At 45.8% G+C, this 25,536-nt stretch overlaps 1 protein-coding gene and 1 long non-coding RNA gene across 4 annotated transcripts in view; one reads left to right on the plus strand and one right to left on the minus strand.

Annotated features, from left to right (window-relative positions):
- PAMR1 (peptidase domain containing associated with muscle regeneration 1) overlaps nucleotides 1-25,536 on the plus strand; it is a 169,226-nt gene that overhangs the window by 65,720 nt on the left and 77,970 nt on the right. The gene's annotated exons all lie outside the window — the stretch shown is intronic.
- On the minus strand, nucleotides 15,868-25,498 carry LOC110259280. Its single transcript, XR_002341518.1, has 2 exons — nucleotides 23,975-25,498; nucleotides 15,868-16,739 (listed from the first exon to the last, which is right to left on the minus strand). It is a non-coding gene; the product is annotated as an uncharacterized LOC110259280 (long non-coding RNA).

Raw genomic sequence — 25,536 nt, forward strand, 5'->3', positions numbered from 1 at the left:
AGGTGATGGGTGTGTTAACTCTATGGCAGGAATCCTTTTGCAGTGTAAACATGTATCAAATGATCATGTCATATACCTTAAATATCTTACAACTTTGTCAATTATATTTCACTAAAGCTGGGGGGATAAAAAATGTTCTAAAGCACTAGGGATTTTTCTTCCAGTGAAGGAGATGTATATTTGGATAGGCTGTTTCAAATTACTCTATAGTTGTTCTTTCCCTCCGAAGCTGGGGACTTACCCCCACAACACACAAAAACTCTTCTGGGTGCTGGAATATTATTATAATAATTCCTACTTCAAGGGAATTTACATGTTAAAGGAAAACAGACTAATAAACAAGCATTTATAATCCAGTGTAATCAGGGCTAAAATAGGCATTACAACAGTGGGGCAATCAGAGAAGACTTCCTGGAGGAAGTGGTATCTAATGTGAGTTCCAAAGGATGAGTGAAAAGGGGAATGGGAAGATAGTTCCAGGTGGAAGGCACGGTCTATGCAAAGTCAAAGCCAGCTTGTTTGAGGAACAGAAAGACTGGGAAGCAGAAGACCCGACAGAGTTGGTTGGTTTGTTCCTTTAGCCACATTCATGCATTCAGACTTTCTTCTGGAGGCAACAGGAGGCCTGGAAGGCATTTGGATGAGGATTAACCTGCTCTGAAGTTGAGAAGGACTATGTTGGCCTGGTGCAGAAGACAATGGGGTGCGGCAGAGATGCACACGGGGAGATTGGTTAGATGCAAACTATTACATTTACAATGGATGAGCTCCTACTATACAGCACAGGGAACTATATCCAGTCTCTTGGGATAGACCGTGATGGAAGATAATATAAGAAAGGAAATGTGTGTGTGTGTGTGTGTGTGTGTGTGTGTGTGTGTGTGTGTGTGTGACTTGACTGGGTCACGTTGCTTGGCACAACCTCGTAAATCAACTATACTTTAATTTTAAAAAATGTGAAAAAAAAAAAAAAGAAGAAGGCTGATCAGATGGGGGATTATTTAAGGAAACCTAAAAACCCAAGTATAACTGTGCCCATTAGGAGAAAAGCCCCTCTCCTTCCATCCCTAGTCACCGATGGAATCTTTGGAATCTCTGCGGTCTTGGAGGCCAGTGAGAGCCCAGAGTTCTCCAGGCTCCCAGACCAATGCTGTGCTCCACAGCCTTCCCCACCCCATTCTCTTCCAAGAATCACTTCTGTCCCCCAGCAGCTTCTCTTTCCTTCCAGCAGCCCCATGGCCTCCAGACGAATCATGCATATTTCTTCTTCGCCCTTTGATTCCCTGCTGATTCTCCTCTGATCCTCTCTTGACCTCCCCCGGGGGCAGATGCAGAGATAAATCTGTTGGCTTCTTGGTGGGAGAGTCCAGTGTTCAGAGCTCTGGCCCAACATTTTCCCTCAGTTCAGCAGGGCAGCAGCAGCAGCTTCACTCTGGCCTGGGCCTGGGCAGAGAGGCAGGGCGGGAGCTCCGGTTGCTGGAAGGTCTTGCTGTGGATTTGAAGATGGAGAGGGGAACTGATTCTGGTCCCTTCCATGTGTAGCATGGTGCCCCTCCCCTCATGGCTCTCAACCCAGACTGCAGAACAGAATCACCTTCTGGGGACTTTAAAAAATTGCCTGGTTCCCACCTTAGTCATTCTGATTAAATTGTCATGGGAAAAATAGAGACATCCGTAGTTTGCAAAGTTCAGGTGATTTGATTTTATTTTACTATTATTACTTTTTTAATACAATGATTTTTATTTTTATTTTTTCCATTATAGCTGGTTTACAGTGTTCTGTCAGTTTTCTACTGTACAGCATGGTGGTTTTAATGTGAAGGCAGGATGGAGAACCACAGCTCTCTTAGCATCACATTTCAGAGAGAACCTGACACTTAGATGGAGTGTCAGCTCTGGTTTTTTTTTTTTTTTTTTTCCAGGGCTTGTCTTGGGCAAAGCATAGCCTCTCTGAGCTTCATCTGTTCCCTCCTCTATATACAGAGGTTAATAGCATCTACCTCTCAAGCATTTGCAATGCCTAGTACATGGTTAGTACCCAGCTAGGAGCAACTGGCTGGTGATTTTTCTCCTCCTCCTCTCCCTCCTCTTCCTTCTTGGTTTTCTTTTCTGGCAGTGCTCTCAGCATGTGGAAATTCCTGGACCAGGGGTCTTACCCATGTCACCAAAGCAGAGACCTGAACAGATGGAGTGACAATGCCGGATCTTTAACCCTCTGCACCACAAGAGATTTCTTATTTCTCTTCTTCTTAGACCTTCAAGTTAGGCATTGCCCTGTTCTTTTTTGTCTTTTTTAGGGCCACACCTGTGGCATATGGAGGATCCCTGGCTAGGGATCGAATTGGAACTGCAGCTTCAGCCTATGCCACAGCCACGGCAACAGCAGATCTGAGCCACCTCTATGACCTATGCTGCAGCCTGTGGCAAAACTGGATCCTCGACCCACTGAGCAAGGCCAGGGATCAAACCCACATCCTCACAGAGATCATGTCAGGTCCTTGATCTGCTGAGCCACAATGGGAACCCCCGCCCTGTTCTTTTTTTTTTTTTTTTCTGCTCAGCTACTTTAATGCAAGTGGTATGATCAGATTTCTAACGCTCCAACTGTGAGAGGAGATGTACTAAATGAGCGGGAAAGGTCCAGTGTTAAAGTTCTTGCAAAATGATTAAGTAGGCTAAGTTTGTTTCCAGCCTCCCACCCCTATTTCCTTTCTCCGTGCCCTAAGGCTGTTAGATCTGCTTCGAGGCCCCTGGAAGTCCCTCAGCACCAAGTGTACATCCCCAAGGAGGATGGAGAGAGAATTCTTTTGTAAAACTTTCCTTTTATAAGTGGTTTCAGTGCCATTACAAAATAAGACTTTCCATAGCTTTCCTGCCAAAGTTTGCTCCTTTGGTCTCCCGATGTAGCGTGTGTGGTCTTTCCCTATGGGTGGACTCTCGGAGTCACCTCCCATCCTGTCCTCCTTTCAGTGTGAGAAGAGGGGGCTAACAATATGTCGTGTGGCAGGAGCGAGGGTGGATCCTCCAGGGCACAGTTAGCTTGGCAAAGAACTCTGTCACCTTACCCCTGTGTCACAGATGTGTTTTTCTGGGCACAGCAGAAATGCCCGTGGAGGTGAGAAAGATCCGTGCAAACTCATCCTCGCTCCAGGAAAAATAGCTCGCAGCACGCCCTTCATTATGACAGGAGCAACGTGTCTCTCTCAGAAGGTTTGGGACTCGGAGATGGGCAGCAGGGTTCTGGAACAGCTGAAGCTGAGTTCCAGAGAGATGCTTGGACATCCAAGTGACAGCTGATGGGAGGAGCCCACGCCTTCACAGCGGTCGTGGTAGAGTTCCAACTCAAAGGATACTTCTTGGCCTTTCCATAGAGACTGGCTCTCCATGAAGATGGAAAACAAACAGTGCTTTCAGATCTGAGCACAAAGTGGATTAACCTAAAGAGTCCAAGAGCAGGTCAGTTTCTGAAAGTCATGCTATTTTAAGAAGCAATATATTATCCCAAAGAATTTTTAACTGCTGTGACAACACCTGGGTGTCCTGTGCACTGAATCACTTCATGATTCAATAAACATTTACTGTCAGGGTGAGCATCTGTCTTTTTCTGTTTTACTCAAATATATCACAGGGGCAGATCTTCCAAACTGTGGGCATTGATTGGTGGTGGAACTGCTTCTCCCAGAGAATGAGACTCTACATAGCATGATGCAGGGCGAGCGCTACATGGATTTAATTGTGTGTCCTGGAAACTGAATCACCAGGTCACTGTACAAAGGAGCTTGACTGCAAAATAGAAACTCATAGCTTGGTATTAATTGTTAACAATTATTTAAAAAATTAATGTGGAAGTCATCATAATTTTTCATGTATAAAATTATGATGACTTCCACATTAATTTTTATTGTTTTCATAAAACTTTATTTAACAGTGGTTAGGCATTCCTGCTGAGCCAACCTGGCAGTACAGTTAATGGGATAAAGTATGTCAAGTGCTGAGGATATTTAGTGTCTGATATTTAAGGAAGCAGACAAGAAATGGTGGTTCTCATTTTTTTCCCATGGGAAACATTATAATTTTTCCAAAAGATAAAAGCATTTTGGAAAAACTGATTTTTTTTTCAAAAGAGGAATGAAAATGGTCTGAGAGCCATGGCCAGTCTGATTATCTAGGAATGATAGTATCCATGAAGTTCATATCCAGATATTCACTGACTGTCATTTTTTTTTTCTTTTTCTTTTTAGGGCTGCACCTGCAGCACATGGAAGTTTCCAGGCTAGGGGTGGAATTGGAGCTGCAGCTACAGGCCTACCTCATAGCCACAGCAACGCCAGATCCAAATCTGCCACCTACACCACCACTCACAGCAACGCTGGATCCTTAACCCATTGATCTAGCCCAGGTATTGAACCCGCATCCTCATGGATACTAGTCAGGTTCATAACAAGCTGAGCCGCAATGAGAACTTCTGACACGGTCATTTTGATTGGCTTTCCCCTTTCTTGAATGACTAATAATATTAGCAATAACTACTGTAACTATTGTTATTATAAATATTATTACTAGTAGTACTAGTGGCCATAATTGTAGTTGGTATCCTTTTATTTTTTTGCCTTTTGTCTTTTTGCCATTTCTTGGGCTGCTCCCGCGGCATGTGGAGGTTCCCAGGCTAAGGGTCTACTTGGAGCTGTAGCCACCAGCCTACACCAGAGCCACAGCAACACAGAATCCGAGCCCTGTCTGCGACCTGCACCACAACTCACGGCAATGCCAAATCCTTAACCCACTGATCAAGGCCAAGGATCGAACCTGAAACCTCATGGTTCCTAGTAGGATTTGCTAACCACTGTGCCACGACGGGAACTCCTGTAGTTGGTATCCTTTATTTCTGCTTGCCCAGTACCCCAGCCCCCTGCTTTTGATAACATCTAGATTATCCTTTGGAGAATTGCCCCTTCCCCTTGGCTTTGGTCTTGGTTGGGATGTCAGAATGTACACTCTCCTTCAGAGGGTGACTCAAGGAGTGGAGCTGATGCATCCTCAAGGCAACACCTTGAAATACCATCCAGGGATTCCTATGACATCCCTGAGGCCTTTCCTATCTCCTGCTTCCCGGTTACTGCCAGTGCTCTGCCATTCAGCTTCTCTTTTGATTCTCTCAACTGTTTCAGAGCCACTCAATATATTTTCTTTTCTTTTTTCATAAGTTAGCCAGAGCTGATTTACTCTGCTTAGAATCAAAAATCCCTAAATAATAAGGTACTATTAATAAGAGCAGCTCTGATTGTAGCTGCCATTAGTTTCTTTTTCTTTTTTTCTTTTTATGGCCACATGTGTGGCATATGGAAGTTCCCAGGCTAGGAGTTGAATCAGAGCTGCAGCTACAGGCCTGTGCCACAGCAACGCCAGATCTGAGCCATAGCTATGACCTACACCATAGCTTAGGGTAACACCAGTTCCTTAACCCACTGAACGAGGCCAGGGAGCAAACCTGCATCCTCATGGACACTATGTCAGGTTCTTAGTAATCTGCCAAGCCACAGCGGGAACTCCCATTATTTTCTTTTTTTAATTTTTAAATTAAATTATTGTTGATTTATATTGTTATGTGACTTTCTGTTTTACAGCAAAGTGACTTAGTTATGCACATATATACATTCTTTTTAAAAATATTCCTTTCCAATCATTGTCATTATTTTCAAAATCATTGTAGTAATAGCTACCATTTACTTGCAATGTATCATGTTCTGGGCAGTATTCAAAGCATTATCTCCTAACAGTTCTGTGTGAGGTAGCGGAAGTACACTCGTATCACCCCATTCTGTGGGTGAGAAAACTATAGGTTGGAGAGAGCAAGTCCTTTGCCCAAGCAGTGCAAGCAGTGCTGGCAACTGCAGCATCTCCAACTCTGGCACCAACACTCTTTTTTTTTGTCTTTTCTAGGGCTGCTCCCAGGGCATATGGAGGTTCCCAGGCTAGGGGTCTAATTGGAGCTGTAGCTGCCGGCCTACACCAGAGCTGCAGCAACGCCAGATCCAAGCCGCGTCTGCCACCTACACCACAGCTCACGGCAATGCCAGATCCTTAACCCACTGAGCAAGGGCAGGGACCGAACCCGCAACCTCATGGTTCCTAGTGGGATTCGTTAACCACTGAGCCACGACGGGAACACCAATACTCTTGATCACCTTTTCTATTATGTGACTCAGACAGGCTGTGCCCGGCAACGTGCTCCTCCCTTTACATCATTTACCACTTAATTTTCACAAAAACAGTCATGTCTCAGGGTGGGTTCTGGATGCAGCCATGCTGATGAAGGATCAGGGGCTCAGACGGTTAAATGCATTGCACAAGATCACTCAGCTACTAACATTCCAGGGTAAAGCCATCCAGTGAGAAAGGTCTGAGCCTGTCAGGAGGCAGCTGAAGCAACGGGCCAGATCTGTCCAGACTTAACCTCATCCATCCTTAACAGAACAAAAGAACCTTTAAAAGATGCCGAGAACCAGGCTGCCTTTGGAGGATCCCCAGGAGACTTCAGTGGAAAGGGAAAACTTCCTTGTACCGAGATAACTTTGAAACCTTCATCTCTAGGCCATTTTTTTTTTTTTTTCTCCTCTCTCCTTTGAAATTCCAGGCCTGATTAGATCATGCTCTGGGCTCGAGTCGGCCAAGGGCCATGGTTTAAATCACTGTGATCCCGATGACCTTACAAGAACATCTTAAAAGGATAAATCTATTTGTTTTACACTGAGATAATGGAAAATAAAGCAGCCCCTGCCCTCTCCAGGAGACCTTGCCTGCCAAGTTGGTTTTCGTAACATACTTTTACAGTTGATTTATCTTCTCCGAAAAATGAGATTTAAGAGCTAAAAAAAATAAAATACAATAACGAAGCCCTCAGTGGTGCTTGTGCCAAAACCAGTGGTGAACGCCAAGAATATCATCATAGACCCTGTTACCAGGATCGGCAGGTTGATGTGTATCCACACATGAGAACAAAAGCCCCCAATTCCACTGAGTCTGGGGAGCCTTTTGCTGGCTGCATTTCCAGGGCTGTGTCAGGAAATGAATGATGTGTAGCAGGCGCTCGTGTGCTGCTGTTTGGCCTCTACCGCCAATGCCAAATCCCACCAGCATTTGATGTCCCACCCCCAAGCTTCTAGGTCTAGTGGGGTTGAAACTTTGAAATTTGTGCCCAGAAGATAGTTTGGGCCATGTTGAGAGGATTATCCGGCTGGGATGATTTTTCAAGAGGCTGCCGAGAGGGATGGTGTGGCGCATAATCGAGATGATGGTAGGAGGATTAGCGATGTCTGCTTTGCCTTTTGTAGCAGGTGCTTCTAGACCAAACCAACTTTTTCATAACTTTCAGAAGCATGGAAGGGTGAGATTAGCATTGACTTCATGTCTCTGTGCCTCAGTTCTTCTTCTGCAAAATGGGGGAGATCAGAGGGTTACCCCAGGGTAATGCATGCACAGGGCCTGGCAGACAGTGAGTGGCCCATAAATGGTAGAAGCTCATTATTGTTACTCCACTGCCAGCGGCTTCCAAGCTGAATCACTTCAGGCTCTCATGTGGCTTCGGATCTGCTTCATGAATTTATGGCCTACTTAGATTATCTCTAAATCCCTTCCCGTGCTCATAGTCTATTACACGAGTTCATTCCCCTCATTTTTTAGGTGGAAAAACACCCAGAGGGGTTAAGTGATTTGTTCAAAGTTGCACAATTAGCAAATCTGACACTACTGCTCTGTTTACATATCAGTTATATATTGCTGCATAACAAATGTGCAAAACATAGTATAACTACTCCAAAACGTTGTATCTTCAAACAGTGAGCCTGTATTATTTCACTCAGTTTCTATGGGTCAGGGATGTGGGAGAGGCTTAGGTGGATGGTTCTGGCTCAGAGTCTCTCTTGAGGTTGCAGTTGAGGTGTCCAGCAGGACCATCAACCAAAGGCTTGGTTCGGCTGGAGAATCTTCTTGCAAACTTCCTTACCTGGCTGTGGGCAAGAGGCCTCCATTCCTGGCCAGTAAGGCCCTCCACAGGGCTGCTTGGGATATGACTTGCTCCTGTGCATGTGATCCAAGTGCAGATGGCCAGCAGTATCCTTTATGATCTAATCTCGGAAGTGAAGTACCATCACTTTTCCCATATGCTGTTGACCATACAGACCAACTGGGGCACGCAGCGGAAGGGGACTTCACAAGGGCATGCCTGCCGGCAGGCGGAAATCATCAGACACCATCCTGGAAACTGACTACCATTTAAGACTGGCTCCTACATAGGACTTAAGAACAAAAGTCCTTAACCTGGTCCGCAGGGACCTGCTTACCTCTCCAGTCTCCGTTCACTGTCACTCTCTGGGCTCCATTTCACACTGGTCTTTGGTCAGTTTCTTGCATGTACCATGTTCCTTCCCAGTTTGCCTTTACAAAGGTTGCTCCCTCCCCATGGAAAATTGATGTGTCACTCTCTGTCATCACTTCCTCTTCGCCCTGTAAAGCTCAGCTTCACCAGCACGTCCTCCAGGAGCCTTGCCTGATCCGCTACACTAGGTCTGGTCTTCTGGTCCCATGCACCAGATTGGTGATGATTGAGTGAGTTGTCAATGAATTAATTAGTTACTAATTAATACTTAGAGGAATAAATGGTTTGACTTGCACTTTCTAAGTCCCCAGTAGGAGCACAGAACATAGGTTTTTTCACTCAGAATCTTGGGTTCATTCTCTTCATCACCACGTTTTAGTCCCTATTCTTAGAGGGGAGAAAAACAGCCATTATTGTACCTTGTCCTTCTCCAAGGCTCTTTTCATTAGTTCTAAGTATAGGATCATGCTGATTTTTCCAGACTGATCATCTAGCCCATATTTTTGCTTCCAGGCCCCCTACATTAACCACAAGAAAGCACTTTCCTAATTAATCCCTCATCAGTTTGATTCTTATTTGTGAGCAAGTAGAGTTTTAAGAGTTACCGGCAACCCTGTTTGTTATAGATTTTCTTTGGAGATCAAGTCCTGCTGCTAGAATCCATTGGGAGGAAGGGCTGGAGAAGAGAATTTTCTTCTTTTTAAAGAGTATTGTGGTTTGGCACACTGGACGAGCCACTTGGAGCACAGCTCTTAGTCCCCTTTTTTTCACTCAGCATGCGTGCATGTGTGAGCACACACACACATACTCAGGCACACACACACACTCAGAGTCCTTTGATTTATTTGCTAGGATGACGTAAATGGAAATTACAGAATCCTGTGTGTGTGTGTGCGTGTGCGCACGCACGTGTGCATTGGGAGGCAGTAGGGATGTTTCCGTTGAGCCTGAAATGGAATTCAGATATGTCTGTAGAAGTGGTGGAGGCACCACACGGAGGTGATTTGCAGGACGGCGAAGAGGGGATGGGACGACCCTGTGACATCAGACACGGGCTGCATCTGAGTCCTATAGAAGGAAGGCTCCTAAGGAAAACGATCAGGAACGGTTTTACAACAGACTCTGGGACCCTTGGGGGCACAAGCAGGGCCTTGTGGAGGTCTGGGTGACCCTGAGTAGGGGAAGGGGCCATCGCCTCACTTTGGAGTGGACCAGGACCTGCTGGAGGCCTGGCAGCCATGGGAGTAGTGGCAGGCGGCACCTTTGTGTGGACGTTGGCATTGAACGAGTGTCAGCAGCACTCAGAGGCCACACTGTGAGCTCTCAGGGAGCTTTAGATGCAGGCGACATGGGCGGGTGGGGTGGGGAAGAGAAAAACCCGGTGGCTGCAACTGGACACGTTGTGTCTGCCTTGCTGATGGGTTTGTAATCACCTAGGAGGCAGCCCCAGGGGACACCAGGACACAAGAGGCTGAGATCATCTCATGGGGGCTGATCATCCTATGGAAGAAAGAACCAGTAATGTGTGGGAATGGCTGTAATAGTGAACCGTATCTAGCCGAGGACCAGAGAGATGTGAGAAACTCAGATTTATATGGAATAAACCACTGAAGAGAGAGGCTAAGAGAGTCTTCAGAGGTCGTTTAGTCCAAGCTTCACGTTACTGAGGAGGAAGTGGAACCCAGAGAGAGAGAGACAAGTTTTCCAAGGGCAGACAGCTCAGATGGAGATCTGAGTTCTAGCCTTGCTGTCTCTTGGTACCTGAGGGAGTTTAGGGGATTTAGGTAGATCACTGATACTCCCCTAAGACCCCTGAGACTTGGGGGTGGACTGAGGCCAAGAGGCAAGCAGCCCTCTAGGTTGGGTGGCTCCTCTAGTGTGGCTGGAGGGACAGAAGAAAGCTGGTGTGCCTCAAATGTCTTCCCTGATGGCATATCCTGGACTCAGGAATGTCCTCCTTCAAGGTCATTCCTTTGGTCTGGAGGCTTGGGCTTAGCCAAGATGCTTTGTTGGAAGGGTTGGGCTCCATAAATAAGCATGAAAAGTGGTTGGAGAAGGGGCCTGCAGAGACGGCAAGTCTGGGTGAGGTCTGGGAGGGCAGGTCCATGGAGATGCAAGAAAGGTGAGCAGATGCTAAAATAGGGGAGGCCTGGAAATAAAGGACAATGATAAAAACAGGCCACTTTCTATCTTAAGTGGAGACCCCGAGCCCATTTCCCATGTTCCCTAGGCGGGTTTCACATGGCCTGCTGTGCACCAGCTGCGTGCTAGAAAATCCCCTTGCCCTAGGCAAGTGGTGTCCTAGTCGGACCTCATGCTTAGACCCCTGAGCCTTGTTTCACTGAAAGTAAAGAGAGGAGGAGAGGAGAGAGGAAAACAAAACAAAACAAAAAAAGAGTGAGAGCAGGGAGAGGAGGAGAACAGAGGAGGGGAGATGTACTGAGACAGAGAGAAGGAGCAGGCCTGAGCCATAAATTGCTTCCAGGGTGTAAGGAACCACAGACGCCCACTTTCAAGACCTTCTGAGGCCACTGTTTAATAGCATCCAGCCGTCTGGCCACAGATGGGCTTCTCACCTGACTCCCTCGAGCTCCCTGCCTCTAGAAACCAGCATGGTTTATGGGCCCCTCTGGGCTCATGGCCAGACAGCCACCCCTCACCCAGCACATCCCTGCTGACCTCGAGTTGCCCTGCTTCTTGCACGTGGTCCAGCAGGTGGATTTGAATTTTAATGACTGCAGACACCTGTGTTTTCCTCAGGCTCTTGCCGTGGTGATGGAGAACAGACCCAGGCCATACCCAGGAGGAAGAGTGCAGTGCAGGAAATATGAGAGACAGACTTGTTGGAGGCCTGAAATATCACTGAAAAGTGTGGACGCTGTTAGATCTCATTAACTGTTTACATCTCCCTGGCTGCATTCCACTGGTCACCTGCCCAGAAATACAGTTGGAAACACAAACCTTAAATGAGATCAGATTTTCCAATGAAATATGATAAGAAAAGGAGGGTCCAGAGCCAAATCACAGGTGAGTGGGCCCAGCTCACCAGAGGGACATTGATGAGGATCCCAGTGTCCCAGCGGCTCTGGGCCATCCTGACTTATGGCTGTCTTGAGGTTCTGGGAGTCCCGCTAAGAAGGACAAGGGGTAAAGCAGGTTTGCAGAGCCCAAGAGACGCATGCGCAGACTTGGATTTATGCCCCACCCCACCCCTGCCAGATCCCTCCCACCCTCTAAGTCCTTTGGAGAGTAGCATGCTTTCCTGGTGACAGTTCTGCTGCAGCTCATGGAAACTCAAGATTGGACGGTTAAGGCCCATGGAGAAGCCAGCAGTTCAGAGGGAAGAGAAGGCTTGGTCACAAGTCCTCCAGATGCAGCACAATTCAGTCCAAGCTGCTTAGTGAAGAGTAACCCTGTCATTCCCCAGGAGCATGATTTGAAAAACCCTCTCAGTCAAGTCAAGCGAAGTCCTTGATGCCACCTCTCGAGGGTCAGCAGTTCCCTGCACCTGCTGCTGCTTAAGCGGAAATAGTTCCTGCTAAAACCTTCACGACTCTCCTTTTGAGCCTATTGGAAGGACTTTTCCTCTGTCAACAGCCTTGCCTATGACTTTAGAGGAGGTAACTTCCACTCTCTTACATCGCTATTCTTCTAATTGTAGCACATAGACCAGTGTCACTGACATCCTTGGGGTCCGTGGAATTATTTGGGTTCTTGTTAGAAATGCAGAATCTCAGGTCCCTGTCCCAGTCCTACTGGATCAGAACAGTACCATGTCAGGGGCTCAGCATTGGGCCTGGTTGCCTGCGGGTTGGATATTCAGAGGTGGCAGTCGTTAGGTTGGCTTTGGTAAGCAGCAGTCCAGCTTGTTGCATCCCATATCCTCTATCTCTCCTACTTTGGCCATTCTCTTCATGGGCTCATCATGCCTGGTGATGACAAATACTGGCTAATGTTAATTGGCTGAGTCTACTTGGATATTCAGTACCTTCTCATGGTGGATACTTTCTTGACCACCGTGATCACACTTTAGTCATTCTTGGTGCCCCCTCCTACATGCCCATCCACAGCCTCCAGTCATCCAGTCCTTTTCAACTCAGGCTCCTGATCAGCTAGTGAGGCCAGTTGCTACTGTCTGTATGTTCTTACTTCAGGCCACTTCTTCCACACAGAGCAGATGAAGCTTCACCTATTGGAAGCTCCTCCTAGTGGAAAGCCTTTTGCTCTGCTTTGTCCTTCAAGTCCACTCCCTCATGCCTGTTAGACACACACCATCCAGTTTCAGCTTGTACTCACATTCTAAGATGTCCCATCTGGAAACCAAGCATGGGATTTTCCTCTTTCAGCTAGTCGTATAGGGAATACCTCTAACTATCTGGCCATAGGTGCAAGCTGAGAGAGTAGTCCTGGGGAGGGCATGGGAGTCTGGGGTTCGTGCCCATGAGGCTTGATTGAGCCCTCCGGTTCTGTGCGAGATCCATTTGAGATGTGCCATTTCCATGTCAGAATGGCCTGCTGTGGGCCTGTGTGACTTTATGATTTGGAGGGTCTGATAGAACTCAGCTTGTGGTTACTTGATATACCAGAGTCAAATGTCCTGTGTCCACCAGGGCCCAGTAATACTCTAGAATATGTTCCTCAAAAAGCAGATGCTGCAGCTGACATGCCTTGGTCCAGACCTCAGAAGCTATGTTGGATTCTCCCCACTGGGGTTTGCTCTAAGATCCTACTGTATCTTCTTCCACCACTGACACTTTCAACACCAGATGATCTGCCAGATCCTGTCTTCCAAATGGCAGAGCTACTTGTTTCCTGGCCTGGAATGACTGTAGATCCCTTTCTTGCTCCAGGCCACACACAAAACTGGCTACCTTTCCGATTTCCCAGTATATGGGCTGGAGTAGTATTCCTAGATGTGGGATATACTGCCTTCAAACCAGTCCAAAGAGGCTGGACAGATATTGCACTTCATTCTTAGGGTACTTCATTCTAGGGGATGAAAAATGCAGCGCATTGTCTTTTACTTTGGACAGTATTTCTTGGCATGTCCCTGATCTCTGAACGCCTGAAGACATTACCAATGTGCCGTGTCCCTTCATCTTCCTAGGGTTCATCTCCCCCCATCTGAAGCGAGGTGCTTCACCGAGGCCTCCAGGGTTCTAGGCAGATCTTACCCTCCCTGCTCTGCCATTGATGGGGTGGATCGGTGTGGTATTCATTCTGCAGGATGTCCAGATGGTCCATATTTCTTTTGACTATGTTATGACAGCAGGAGAATTAACATAGACCTTGGACAGCACTGTAAATGCATGTGATTGTCTGTTCCAGGTGAATGTAAATTGTTCCTGATTTCTTTTCGCTGATTGGGATAGAAAAGAACTCATTGGCTGCATACCATTTACCCAAGTCCATTAATCTGCTTTAGCAAAGGTCCCACGAATGGTATGATAGCCATTATTGGAGCTGCTTCTCAGTTGAGCATGTGTTAGTCTACAGTCATTCTACAGCATCCATCTGCTTTTTCCCAGGGACCTGACTGGTGAATTAAATTAAGATGTGGAGATATGCAAAAGACCATTACAACTGCATCATTAAGATCCTTAGGAGTGGCGCTAATCACCACCATCCCCCAGGAATGTGATATTGTATTTGATTCATTCTCATGGGGGAACTGAAGTTTCAGAGGGGAAGACAGTTTCAGAGGGGAAGACAGTGTCAGAGGCTTTTACTCAGCCTTTCTATCATGATGGGCCAAGGATCCCATATTCAACAGCTGAGTATGTCAATCCCAATTATATATTTGGGGACCTGAAAATGATCCATGGGCCCACTAGACCCACTGTAAGCTGGCCTTTGTGCAGGACTGTTTGTTAACTTGTTCCATATGCCTTGAACAGATGGCCATGATGACATTTTAGGTCTCCAGATATTGATCTCATCTCAGAATCTTTGTCCAAGAACCCTCCAAATGAATGGGTGTTTCTCTTTCCTCAGTCCCCAGTCATCTGAGTGAATGGTTATGGGTATTTCAAGGGAAATAGCAAAGGAATCACTATAGTATACACTTGCCATGGTGTTGTTCTGTACTTCCTTTAGGGGACCTATCCACTTCTGTAGCCAGTAGGTTCTGAGCATGAAAACTGACTCAGGTCTAAGAATTGAGCAAGGTTCATAACTTCCTATTGAGGTGACCACCCTCAGCCTTATGCTCATCCATTCTTGCCATTTTTGACTGTATATATTAAGCAGTACCCTCTTGTCTGCTCATCTCATTTGTCTCTAGAGATACCATGTTCTACTAACCATAGCTACAACTCCTTGTGGGTCAAGCCCCCTTGGTTTCCCCTGTAATCTTGTTGGTTGTGATGGTAATTGTGGGGCCCCCTCATTTCTGGTGATTAATATCCATCACCTAGACTCTCTTGCTTGGAGGCCTCATCACTCGCATTGCTCTTAGTAAACCAAGTTCTATGACCTATTTCATATAGTCAACCCTAGCCTGTAGAGGAAAGCCACTGCTGGATGTCTTAGTAATGCTAATATTCATCCCATAGGCCTATGGTTTTTGGCCTTTGTTAATGGTGTGTTCTCTAGGTCCTTTGGTGGAACATAGTTTTTGATGGATTTCCTGTTCTGAACTAATATATCCAATTCAACATACCTACTTCCCTGAGCCGTTTAATCCCACTGGTTTCCATAGTACCTCGGGCATTATCACTTGGTCAGCATGGGCTATTTTTTTTTTTTTCTCCATGTTTCTAAGAGTTACCTCACAGCAAATCTGCCCATACCCTAGGGTTCTTGCAAAGGCATTACAAATGTGTTCATAAAGAGTACTTCCAAGTATGGAGTTCCTGTTGTGGCTCAGTGGGTTAAGAACCTGACATAGTATCCATGAAGATGCAGGTTCAATCCCTAGCCTCGCTCAGTAGGTTAAGGATCTGGCATGGCCATGAACTGTGGCATAGATCATAGATGCGGCTCAGATCTGGTGCTGCTGTGGCTGTGGCATAGGCCAGTGGCTATAGCTCCAATTTGACCTCTAGCCTGGGAACTTCCATTTGCAGTCCCCCCAAAAGGAAGAAGAAACACACACACACACAGAGTGCTCCCAAGTAGATGAATTTTGCTTATCCATTCTTTGGCTTATGTCCAGTACCCCTTGATCGAGCGCTCCAAATCCAGTCCCACAGGTATTCCCCTGGCTTGTGCTAGCGCATGCTGCCTAATTCCTGCAGCTCCATTGGAGTTTGTTTCTTTCTTTCCCAATCAAACCCATCATGTTCTATTGGGATTATGCTGGAATGTAACCCTCTTTTCTGGCCTGAGAAGGATACCTGTGTTCTTTCTGTGGTGAAGCCTATGCTGTATCTTCCCACAAAGAACTCCTCCACAGGAAGGAGTTCTAGCTCTCAAGAAGGACAGGTGATACATCTCTGAAGGCTCAGAAGATTCAGGGACGTCAATAGAACCACAATCTTTGGAGTCTGAGATTTTTTTTTTTCCAGGCAGGGCCCTGATCTTAGCAAAGTAGACCTTGCCTTGATGAAGCATTCCACTCTTTCTGATGCCTGGTAACTAAAAATATCAGAACCTGAGTTTGCCTCTTAACTGTATCCGCCCTCCTACTGCAGAAGCTACCAAAGAGGACTACTGGCTTTCACACTTAGCGTTTAAATTTGTCAATTGCCCTAACTTCTCATTATCTCTCTGTAGAGCATTAAATCAACTTAGTAACTAGTTTTTTCCACTGTCCTTAAATGTGTTTTTCCTCCATAATGTGCAAAGGCCTGAATCTTCTGACTCAGGCATTCCCCTCCACCAGGCTGTTCTTCTAAGCAATCACCTGTGAAATTTTTAGCAACTGAGTTGCCACTTCGTGGCAGGAATTATCTATACCTCCAACACCATTTGGGATGGGACCTTCCTTGCCAGCTGTGTGACGAGTGATCTAGAACCCAAACCTCCTCTTATCACCTCTTCTTTTTGATTGCTCCTGGTACCAGTTGTGTTGGTTGATCCCTCTAGGAAGCAGACACCAAGCAGAGTTAGAAGTGCAGGACGGAATTCTTCGTGGAGAAGCCTCTGGGGGAGAGCCAGGGAGAGCCTTCAGATTCCTCCGCGGGTCTGACCTGGTGAGAAGTAAGGGGGTGCCACAGGGGGATGGGGTAGTAGAGCCTCAGGTAGATACAGCATTCAGGACTTCCTGGTCAGCGTGGCGGGAAGCACCAGTGCAAATATTCCCTACAGAGGAGTCCTGCATCGGGTACCCCCACACACTCACCAACTGGGAATAATGTGGCTTTCCGTTCAAACACCACAGTGAGGTCATTTCTGGGTAGGTTTCAGAGGGTCCACACACATCCTGAAATTGTAAGCAAAAATCAGTATGTGAGCATTTTTTTAGGATGCACCGAATTTCACGAAATTTTCAAAGAATTCCCTGATGCCCCAAAGGTAAGGTGACATCGGTGTGAATTCATTGGCTCATCCCCACCTGTCTCCTGGCCCCTTTCATATTTCTTCCTTTTATTTATTTTACTGTTGGATGTACTTTTTTTCCCCTCATTTTTAAATTATAGTTGCTTTACAATGTTGTGTCTTTTTTAAAAAAAATTTATCAGTGTAGAGTTGACTTGAGGTTGTATTGGTTGCAGGTGTACAGCAGAGTCAAGCAGTCTTGCATATACATATACCCATTCTTTTCCCCATATAGGTAATGACAAATGATTGAGTAGATTTTCCTCTTGCCTTTTTTCTAAGGAGTTGGTTATGTATTTGTGTGTAGGCTACACTGGCCTCTTTGTGTTCCTTAGGCACCCTCAGCTCATTGCAGCTCAGGGCCTTGGCATTGGCTGTTCCCTCTGCCTGGGGTGTCCTTTCCTCGCATGCTCTCATGCATGGCATTTTATTCTAGGTTTCAGCTTAAATGTCATCTTCTCAGAGAGGCCTGCTCTGATTCCACAAACTAAAGCACCTTCCTTCGTCACTGCTATCATACTCCTCTGTTTCATTTCCAGCATGGCACTGGAATGTCCCATCTGACATTCTCTGCTTTGTTTGTCATGTGTCTTTTCCCAGTAGGGTGTAAGCTCCTTGAAAACAGAAGTCCTTCTGTCCTATTCACTGTGCTTTCCCCATAGCCTAGAATGTGCCTGAGACAGAGCAGACACCCAAAATGTTTCCTTAAAGAACAAATGCTTGTCTTCTCTGTCCATGGAAAGTAGTTTCCTACCTGTCCCTTTCTTTTTTGGTAGCTACTTGATAGCACTATAAAATACTGATATAATTATTAATACTCCAGACGTACAGAAATATTCCAGGCAATAACAGATCCCTGTGTACTAGTCATAAAGACAGACAGATGTTAACATGTGGCTTCCGTTGCTTTGATTTCTCATTCTCTTGTTTTATATTTTAGCTGATGTTTCATGTCTCACGTTTTATAATTTTATAACATCCTTGCTTTTCAGTAGTGACTGCTTTCTGCATATGCTCTAATAGTTTAACATTATGTGTTTGTATTCACAGACAACATATGCTGTTTTTGATTGAAGTATAGTTGGTTTACAATGTTGTGTTAGTTTTAGCTGTATAGCAAGGTGATCCAGATATATATATGTCTGTATATGTGTATATATCTGTACCACACACACACACACACACACACATTCTATTTTTGGGTTCTTTTCCATTATAGGTTATTACAACATATTGAATATAGTTCTCTGTGATATATACTAAAGCCTTGTTGTTTATATATTTTTATATGTAGTAGTGTGTGTCTGTTAATCCTGTACTCCTAATTTATCCCTGCCCCACCTTCCCCTTTGGTAACCATACGTTTGTCTTCTATGTATGTGAGTCTGTTTCTGTTTTGTAAATAAGTTCATTTGTGTTATTTTTTAGATTCCATATATAAGTGATATCATATAATATTTGTCTTTGACTGACATCACTTAGTTTGATAATCTCTAGGTTCATCCATGTTGCTGCAAATGGCATTATTTCACTCTTTTATGGCTGAGTAATATTCCATTGTATAGATGTACCACATCTTCTTTAGCCAATCCTCTGTTGATGGACATTTAGCTTGCTTTCATGTCTTGGCTGTTGTAAATAGTGCAGCTCTGAATATTGGTGTGTAACTATCTTTTCAAATTAGAGTTTTCTCAGGATATACACCCAAGAGTGGGATTGCTGGATCATATAGTAGCTCTATTTTTGTTTTTTTAAGTAACCTCATACTGTTCTCCATAGTGGTTGTACCAATTACATTCCCACAAGCAGTGTAGAAGGGTTCCTTTTTCTCCCATACCCTCTCCAGCATTTATTGTTTATAGACTTTTTGACAATGGCCATTCTGACTGCTGTGAGTTGATACCTCATTGTAGTTTTGATTTGCATTTCTCTAATAATTAGCAATGTTGAGCGTCTTTTCATGCGCAACATATACTATTTTTATGTGTCCCCAGATTTTATATACATGCATGCATAGCATATATATATATAGGTAATTTGGATCTATTTAAGTAACACGATTTAACACTGTTGTTGCACCACAGAATTAACTCTGAGCTATCCTACTTTGGACTTATTGTGATACAAGGTAATGTGGTTCTTTATTGTTTAAGCCACATGAATTGGGTTTGTTGCCATATGGTTGGAAGCTTCTTTCAGTTAGGCTGTGACTCCCTAACAATTTTCATTTGGCTGCAGGTTTACCAAGTGTCTAGACTCCCATTCACCCAGTTCAGAAATCTTTTGTATTAGTAATTTACTGCTGTTTAACAAATTTAGTATCTTAAAACAACATAGTTTATTATCTTGCCTAGTTTCTGAGGATCAGGAATCTGGGAGTAGCTTAGCTAGGTGCTTCTGAGAGGGATTGGGTGGGGGTCGGGGGGGAGAGAGACCGAGGTGCACAGCACAGCCCCACACACCCGCCAGCATCCACAAGGTCATCAACTGGAGTTGCTTTTGACTGCTCCTCACCTTTATCCTCAATACACCATCATCACTGATCCCATCCTTTTCTTTTCTTTTTTCTTTTTATGGCCGTACCCATGGCATGTGCAAGTTCTGGGCCAGGGGTTGAATCTCAGCTACAGCTGCAACCTGCATCACAGCTATGGCACCGCCAAATCCTTAACCCACTGCACTGAGCTGGGGATTGAACCAGCACCTCTGCAGTGACCCAAGCTGCTGCAGTCAGATTCTTAACCCACTGCACCACAGTGGGCACTCCTGATCCCATCCTTTTACACCTCCCTTGTGCCTCTCAGATCAAGCCCCCTCTCTCCATCCTGTTGGATGCTGGATGTAGTCGGAGAGAGCAAGTCTGAGGCACACATCTGATCCAGTCACTGGCCCTCAAGTTCTTTCCCATGACCCTTCACAACAAAGAGCATGGTTTTCAAGGCCTGCAGCAGCTCTAGCCTCATTACGTGGTCCTCCTCATCTATTGTCCTCTCTTCTGTCCCCTCCTTCTGGGTTTCTTTAGATCTGAAGTTCAGTGTCACTTCCTCAGGGAAACTTTTCTGACCTTCAAACCAGATTGGACCTCCTGGTTAATTGCTTCTGAAATGTTCTGTCCTCACTCATGGCGCGATCACATATGCCCAATGTTTCAGGGCCGTCTGGTCTGCAAATCTGCGAGGTGAGGGACCATACAGGTTTTGTTCACAGCCATATTCCAAAGACTTGAGATGATGTCTGGCACATAGCAGACATGCCATATATCATATTGAATGAGTGAATGGATGCTTTTTACTTTGCTTTCTGCTTTCCTTCCTTCCGTAGACGGAGACAAGTTACTTTATATACAATCCTATTTATCCCACTGAACAATGTGGCAAGATTGAACCAGACATTCAATGCAAGGACTTTCCAGGGGATTTTGTGGATCCTGTGACAGACTTGCTCCTTAAACAGACTTTAAGCCTTTTCTTGACCAGGCCCTGCCCTTGGGTATAGTCCTCAAGAGCAAGAATCCTGCTAAGTCAGGTTAGTGAGAATCTCCTGCTATCTGATATCTGATCACTGTGGATAGCTGACTCAATTCCTCATCCTTCACCCTCTCCTGGCTGATATCCGATCACTCTAACAGTCTTCAGGAAGAATCCCGTTCAGTCGGATCAGTGAGAATCCCCCCTTACTCCTAATGTTTCCTCTTAGTAATTAGTAATTTCCCATCTGCTGACCCCACCCTGCTCCTGGGTGACAAATCCCCACTTTTCCTTGTTGTATTTAGAATTGAGCCTGATCTCTTTCCCTTCCTGCAAAAACCCATTACAGGAGTCCCTTGAATAAAGTCTTCCTTAGCATCTTTAACAGATGTCAGAATAATTTTTTTCTCTAGCACCTGGGCAGGGTCCATGCAGGACAGGCCTCTCAGTTTGTCTTTGAACAAATGCACACTCTACCCCAGGCCTCCAACTGGAAGCATAAATGTATAAGGCAATGTATTTTTCAGACACGTATTGGCTTCAAATCAATATAGGAATATAATCTAACTTACATCACCAGATCTGAGGAAAATGGTACTTATTTAGTTTCATTTCAAAATGAAACACTAATATTGGATAGAGATGTTCATAGGTAGTTATAATAGCAGTCAACACTGATTGAGCTACCATTATGTACGCCAGCCTCATTTTAATTTTACTGGAATTATAAAGTAGCTATTACCTCCCTTTTACAGATGGGAAACTGAGGCTCAGAAGGGTCAATGCACCGAGGCCATGTTCATATAGCCGGTAGATAATAGAGCCTTGATCCCCCTGGGGCATATGCCTTTTCAGTGCCATGGTACCCTGTTGCCTTAGCCTACGTTTTGGTCCTTTCTCCATCCAAACTGGCTCAACTGCATCTAACGCTTCTGCTCGTCACTTGGATTGAGGTCGCAGTTTTCACTAGTCTTCTTTGTAAAGCCCTGCAATTCCCTTGCCGAGCAGACATATTGCTTTAAATGGAAGTTTATAAATACACATATGAAAGTCAAGAACAGGTTTCCTGAGTGATTCAGGAACGTGCTGACTATGAAGGAGGGAAACTCTCTGCTTTCAGCAATTGCCATGAAGTGTGACATAGAGCAAGAAGAATGTTGTGACATAGAGCCAAAGAAAGAACCACAGACTCACCTACCCGCTCGCCTGGCTCCCTGGGGGGAGGGAGTGGCGCTGAGCCAGCCTGGAGGCAGAACATTTTTGCCCAGTGTGTAGGTGAACAGCCGAGATTCATTGGGGCTGGGGACGTCCATGGTGGGCCAGTTAGAGCAGGCTCTGGTGGAAGGGCTCCTTGTCTTTTCCACAGACCTGCCCTTCTCCACCTCTGGCCCCAATTGACTTGAACTGTGTGTTTCATGCAGCTGATGGAAATCCAACTTAATCCCAGCAGTCTGGGATGCTCTCTCAGGCTTGCAGACTGTCCCACCCCAGCTCTTTCTCCTGGCTTGCCCTCTCTCTGGTCACTGCTCAGCTGCTGAGCTGAAAATATTACAGTGTGGAGACTGGGGAGCTGCTGGCATTCATGAGACAGCCTTCTTGCCTTCCCGCCTTCTTTCTGTGTATTTGCATGCAGTCAGGCTCCCCGTGGCACTGAAAAGGGTACAGGTTTTGTTAGCGTGCCTCATCCTTCCATGTGAAAATTAGTGGGGATTGTGACTTGTAATTAAATGGGTGGCCCAGCTCCATCCACTACAGGCAATTGTTGATTTCTGTGTGCCGATGAGAAGTAGATAATTCTTAATTCCAGGTATCATTCTCTACTTCCCAGCATGACACTTGGCCTTCTTCACCCAGAGCCTTTCTAGTGATTTATTCCTCCCAGAAGTGGGTGGAGCAGGTGAGGGCAGGAGGCTGAGAGAACCCGAATAAAAATAGCTAATGTTCACTGGGTACTTAGTATACTTTAGGCACTTCTGAGCTCTTTACTCCAGTCTGAGGGAAGCAGGCACCATTACTCTTTCCACTTAATGATGAGAAAACTACAGCCGTCATAGGTGAATAATCTGCTCAGGTGTACACAGGTGTCCAGCTAAGTTCCGCAGTGGGCAGTGTGATCCAGAACATGTGCTCTTAAGGCAAAAATAGAAAAAAAAGGGGGCGGAGGGTCCTCCAAATATCTGTTTTGAAGCTTATAACTTAGACTCAACAATCCTATGTACAAAACCACTTTCCCCAAACCCAACAAATATCTGGTGAACTTTTCAATGTTAACTTTTGAAGATCAGTGTTTCCACAGAAGTTGGGAGTGTGCAGGTCCCTTGAGACTTGGAAGAAGGTCATGGCTCCTTCTTACTCCAAAAAAAGTATGCAAAATTTGCATATCATTTCAAGAGCTTCAGAGGCCCTGTAAAAAGTTGGAACCTGGGCCAAGAATCCTGATTTAGAATAATAATACTAACCTCTATCAATATGAAAATTGAGTTAACTTTAATGGGAAGAGAGGAAGCTAAATTGTTTTGGAAAAACAAAATTTGTGTAGGGTTGTGTGACCTCAGGCAAACTGCTGACCTTTTCTGTAACGTTGCTTCCCTCTTCCTCTGCCAGCCCAGGTTTATTGTCAAGTTTAACAAGATAATGTCTAATCACTGCTTTCAGTTCCCCAGAGGAATATGTCCTGTTCCTTTTTTTTTTTTTTTTTTTTTTTTTTTTTTTGTCTTTTGTCTTTTTAGGGCTGTACCAGTGGCATGTGGAGGTTCCCAGGCTAGGGGTTGAATCAGAGCTGTAGCTGCCAGCCTACATCACAGCCACAGCAACTCGGGCTCTGAGCCATGTGTGCGACCTACACCACAGCTCATGGCAACGCCAGATCCTTAACCCACTAGGGCTGGGGATCGAACCCACAACCTCATGGTTCCTAGTCAGATTTGTTAACCACTGAGCCACAGCAGGAACTCCTCCTGTCCCTTTTTGAGAATTCCTTTCCAGGTTCCATGGTCCTAGGACATTCGCAAACCCAGGATTAGGGACAACAAACTAGTAGAGACCAATTCCTCCTGTGAGCATTCCAGAAATAGATGTGTTTCCAGCCTCCTAAGCCTGGAGAAGCAAAGACCTGGCACCAGAGACTTTAGGGAGCAGCCAGTCACATTCATCACCTGGGACCCCACCCTGGTGGGAGTGTATTGCTGTAGGGAAGAGGCTGCTGTGTGTGTGTGTGTGTGTGTGGGCGCATGCGCGCGCGCGCGCGCGCGCGCGCGCGCGTCAGGGTGAGTGTGTAAGGGTGAGGGGCGACAAAAGAAGAAGGAAGTGGTATTGAAACTGATAGCACTAATGGCAATAACCCAGCCTAAACCCAGATTGGGACTTGAATCCACAGTTTTACGTATTTATTTATTTTTGTCTCAGCACGTGGAGGTTCCCAGGCTAGGGGTCGAATCAGAGCTGTAGCTGCCGGCCTACACCACAGCCACAGCAACACCAGATCTGAGCTACATCTGCAACCTACACCACAGCTCACGGCAATGCCAGATTCCCCAACCCCATGAGCGAGGCCAGGGATGGAACCTGCATCCTCATGGATGCTAGTCAGATTCATTTCCACTGAGCCACGATGGGACCTCCGAATCCACAATTTTAAATTAGAATCACTCACCCAGTGTCTGGACTTGCTGAGGTTCGGGTTCTTCAAGCCTCCGCACAGAATGAATTCAGTGAGAGACAAAGTGACAGGCAAGAAGTAGATTTATCAAGATAGGACGCTTGTGAGAGATGCAAGCAGGCAGGCAAGGAGGCTCTGCCCCAGGATCCAGTGGGCTACAGTCTTTTTCACTCAAGGGGAGTGGAAAAGACCACCTCTTCCTCTGTCTTGGCGTAGTAGCTCCTCCTTGGTATTCGGTCATAGGCTTATTCAAATCAGCAGAAGGGGGGTCCTTAAACTCCTGCCCATGGTCCGAACCTGAATGCAGCCCCCACCAGATCCTGACCAATGACCTGAGGCATATCTCCAGCCTCCGCTAGTCCAGCCAGCCTGCCTGATGGCCCGCTGAGCCGTTAACTTACGGTGATCTGAGCAGTGATTAACTTACAATGATCTCCCAAAGTCCCTGTTTCTCTTTCAGTCTGTGGTTCCTTATCAGGGTTTGTACAACTACCTGTGCCTGCGCCTGCGCCATTCCTATCAGTGTTGTCAGCTGATGGGACAAACAGGTTCCAGAGAGGTTCTAATGCTTGCAGTTATTTGGAAACTAAGTCACCTCCTCCCCACTCCCATCACCAAAGGACTAGGGCTGGTTGACCAGCAACTAGGGCTGGTTGACCTCTTCTAACCTCTGCCTCACCCCAGATGTGCTGCCTTTTGGCCTTTCCTCCCCCTTTTAAGGCTACTCTTGGTGCTTATTTTAAATAAAGTTCACCTGGATAGAGAAGTGGAGGGTGAGAAAGAAGGCCCACATCATGGGATCTCTTGGGAGATAATACAGATGACGATTTATATTTACTGAGAATTTAGAATGAGCTAGACTTAGAGCCTTGTGAATATCTCATTCAATTCTTTAGTCTACAAAGTTAGGTCTGATGATTCCTTCCATTTTATAGATGAGAAAATTGAGATTCAGAGAGTGGTTGGTGAGTCAGGGATTTGACTGCTGTGTTCTTGGTCCCAGACTTGGCTGCCATGGGCCCCAGAAGGAGGGCTGGGATTCAGGAATTTCTCCCCAAGAGGAGCACCCGTGTCGGGGTTCCTGCCCATCCAATCTGTCCTGAGTCCCGGGATTCTGTCTTCCCTAAGTTTCTCCCATCATTTTCCCCTTCAGCTGTCACTGCCTGCTGCTTACTCCAGGCCCTCATCAATAGTCCCAGCTGTTTTCTCTGTGTGCTGGCCTTGGCCTCCTCCATCCTTCAGCCTGGACACCGGAGGGACGTTTCTTCCTAGGACTTTGCTTTGGGTGCAGCACCCCCTGCAGAGCACTCCTTTAACTGTAGAGTAAAATCCAAACACGGTGACCACATGTTTCTTTTCCTGTTTTCTGCCACATCAAACTATACATATTGTTTATCCTCGAGTTGGCTTTTGTTCTGAGATATATATATATATATATATATATATAAACTGTTTAAAGAGTTCCCTTTGTGGCTCAGCAAGTTAAGAATCCGACTAGTATCCATGAGGATGTGGGTTCTATCCTTGGCCCTTGTCAGTGGGTTAAAGGATCCAGG

Source organism: Sus scrofa, chromosome 2 (assembly GCF_000003025.6).
Source record: "Sus scrofa isolate TJ Tabasco breed Duroc chromosome 2, Sscrofa11.1, whole genome shotgun sequence".
Lineage (NCBI taxonomy): Eukaryota > Metazoa > Chordata > Mammalia > Artiodactyla > Suidae > Sus > Sus scrofa.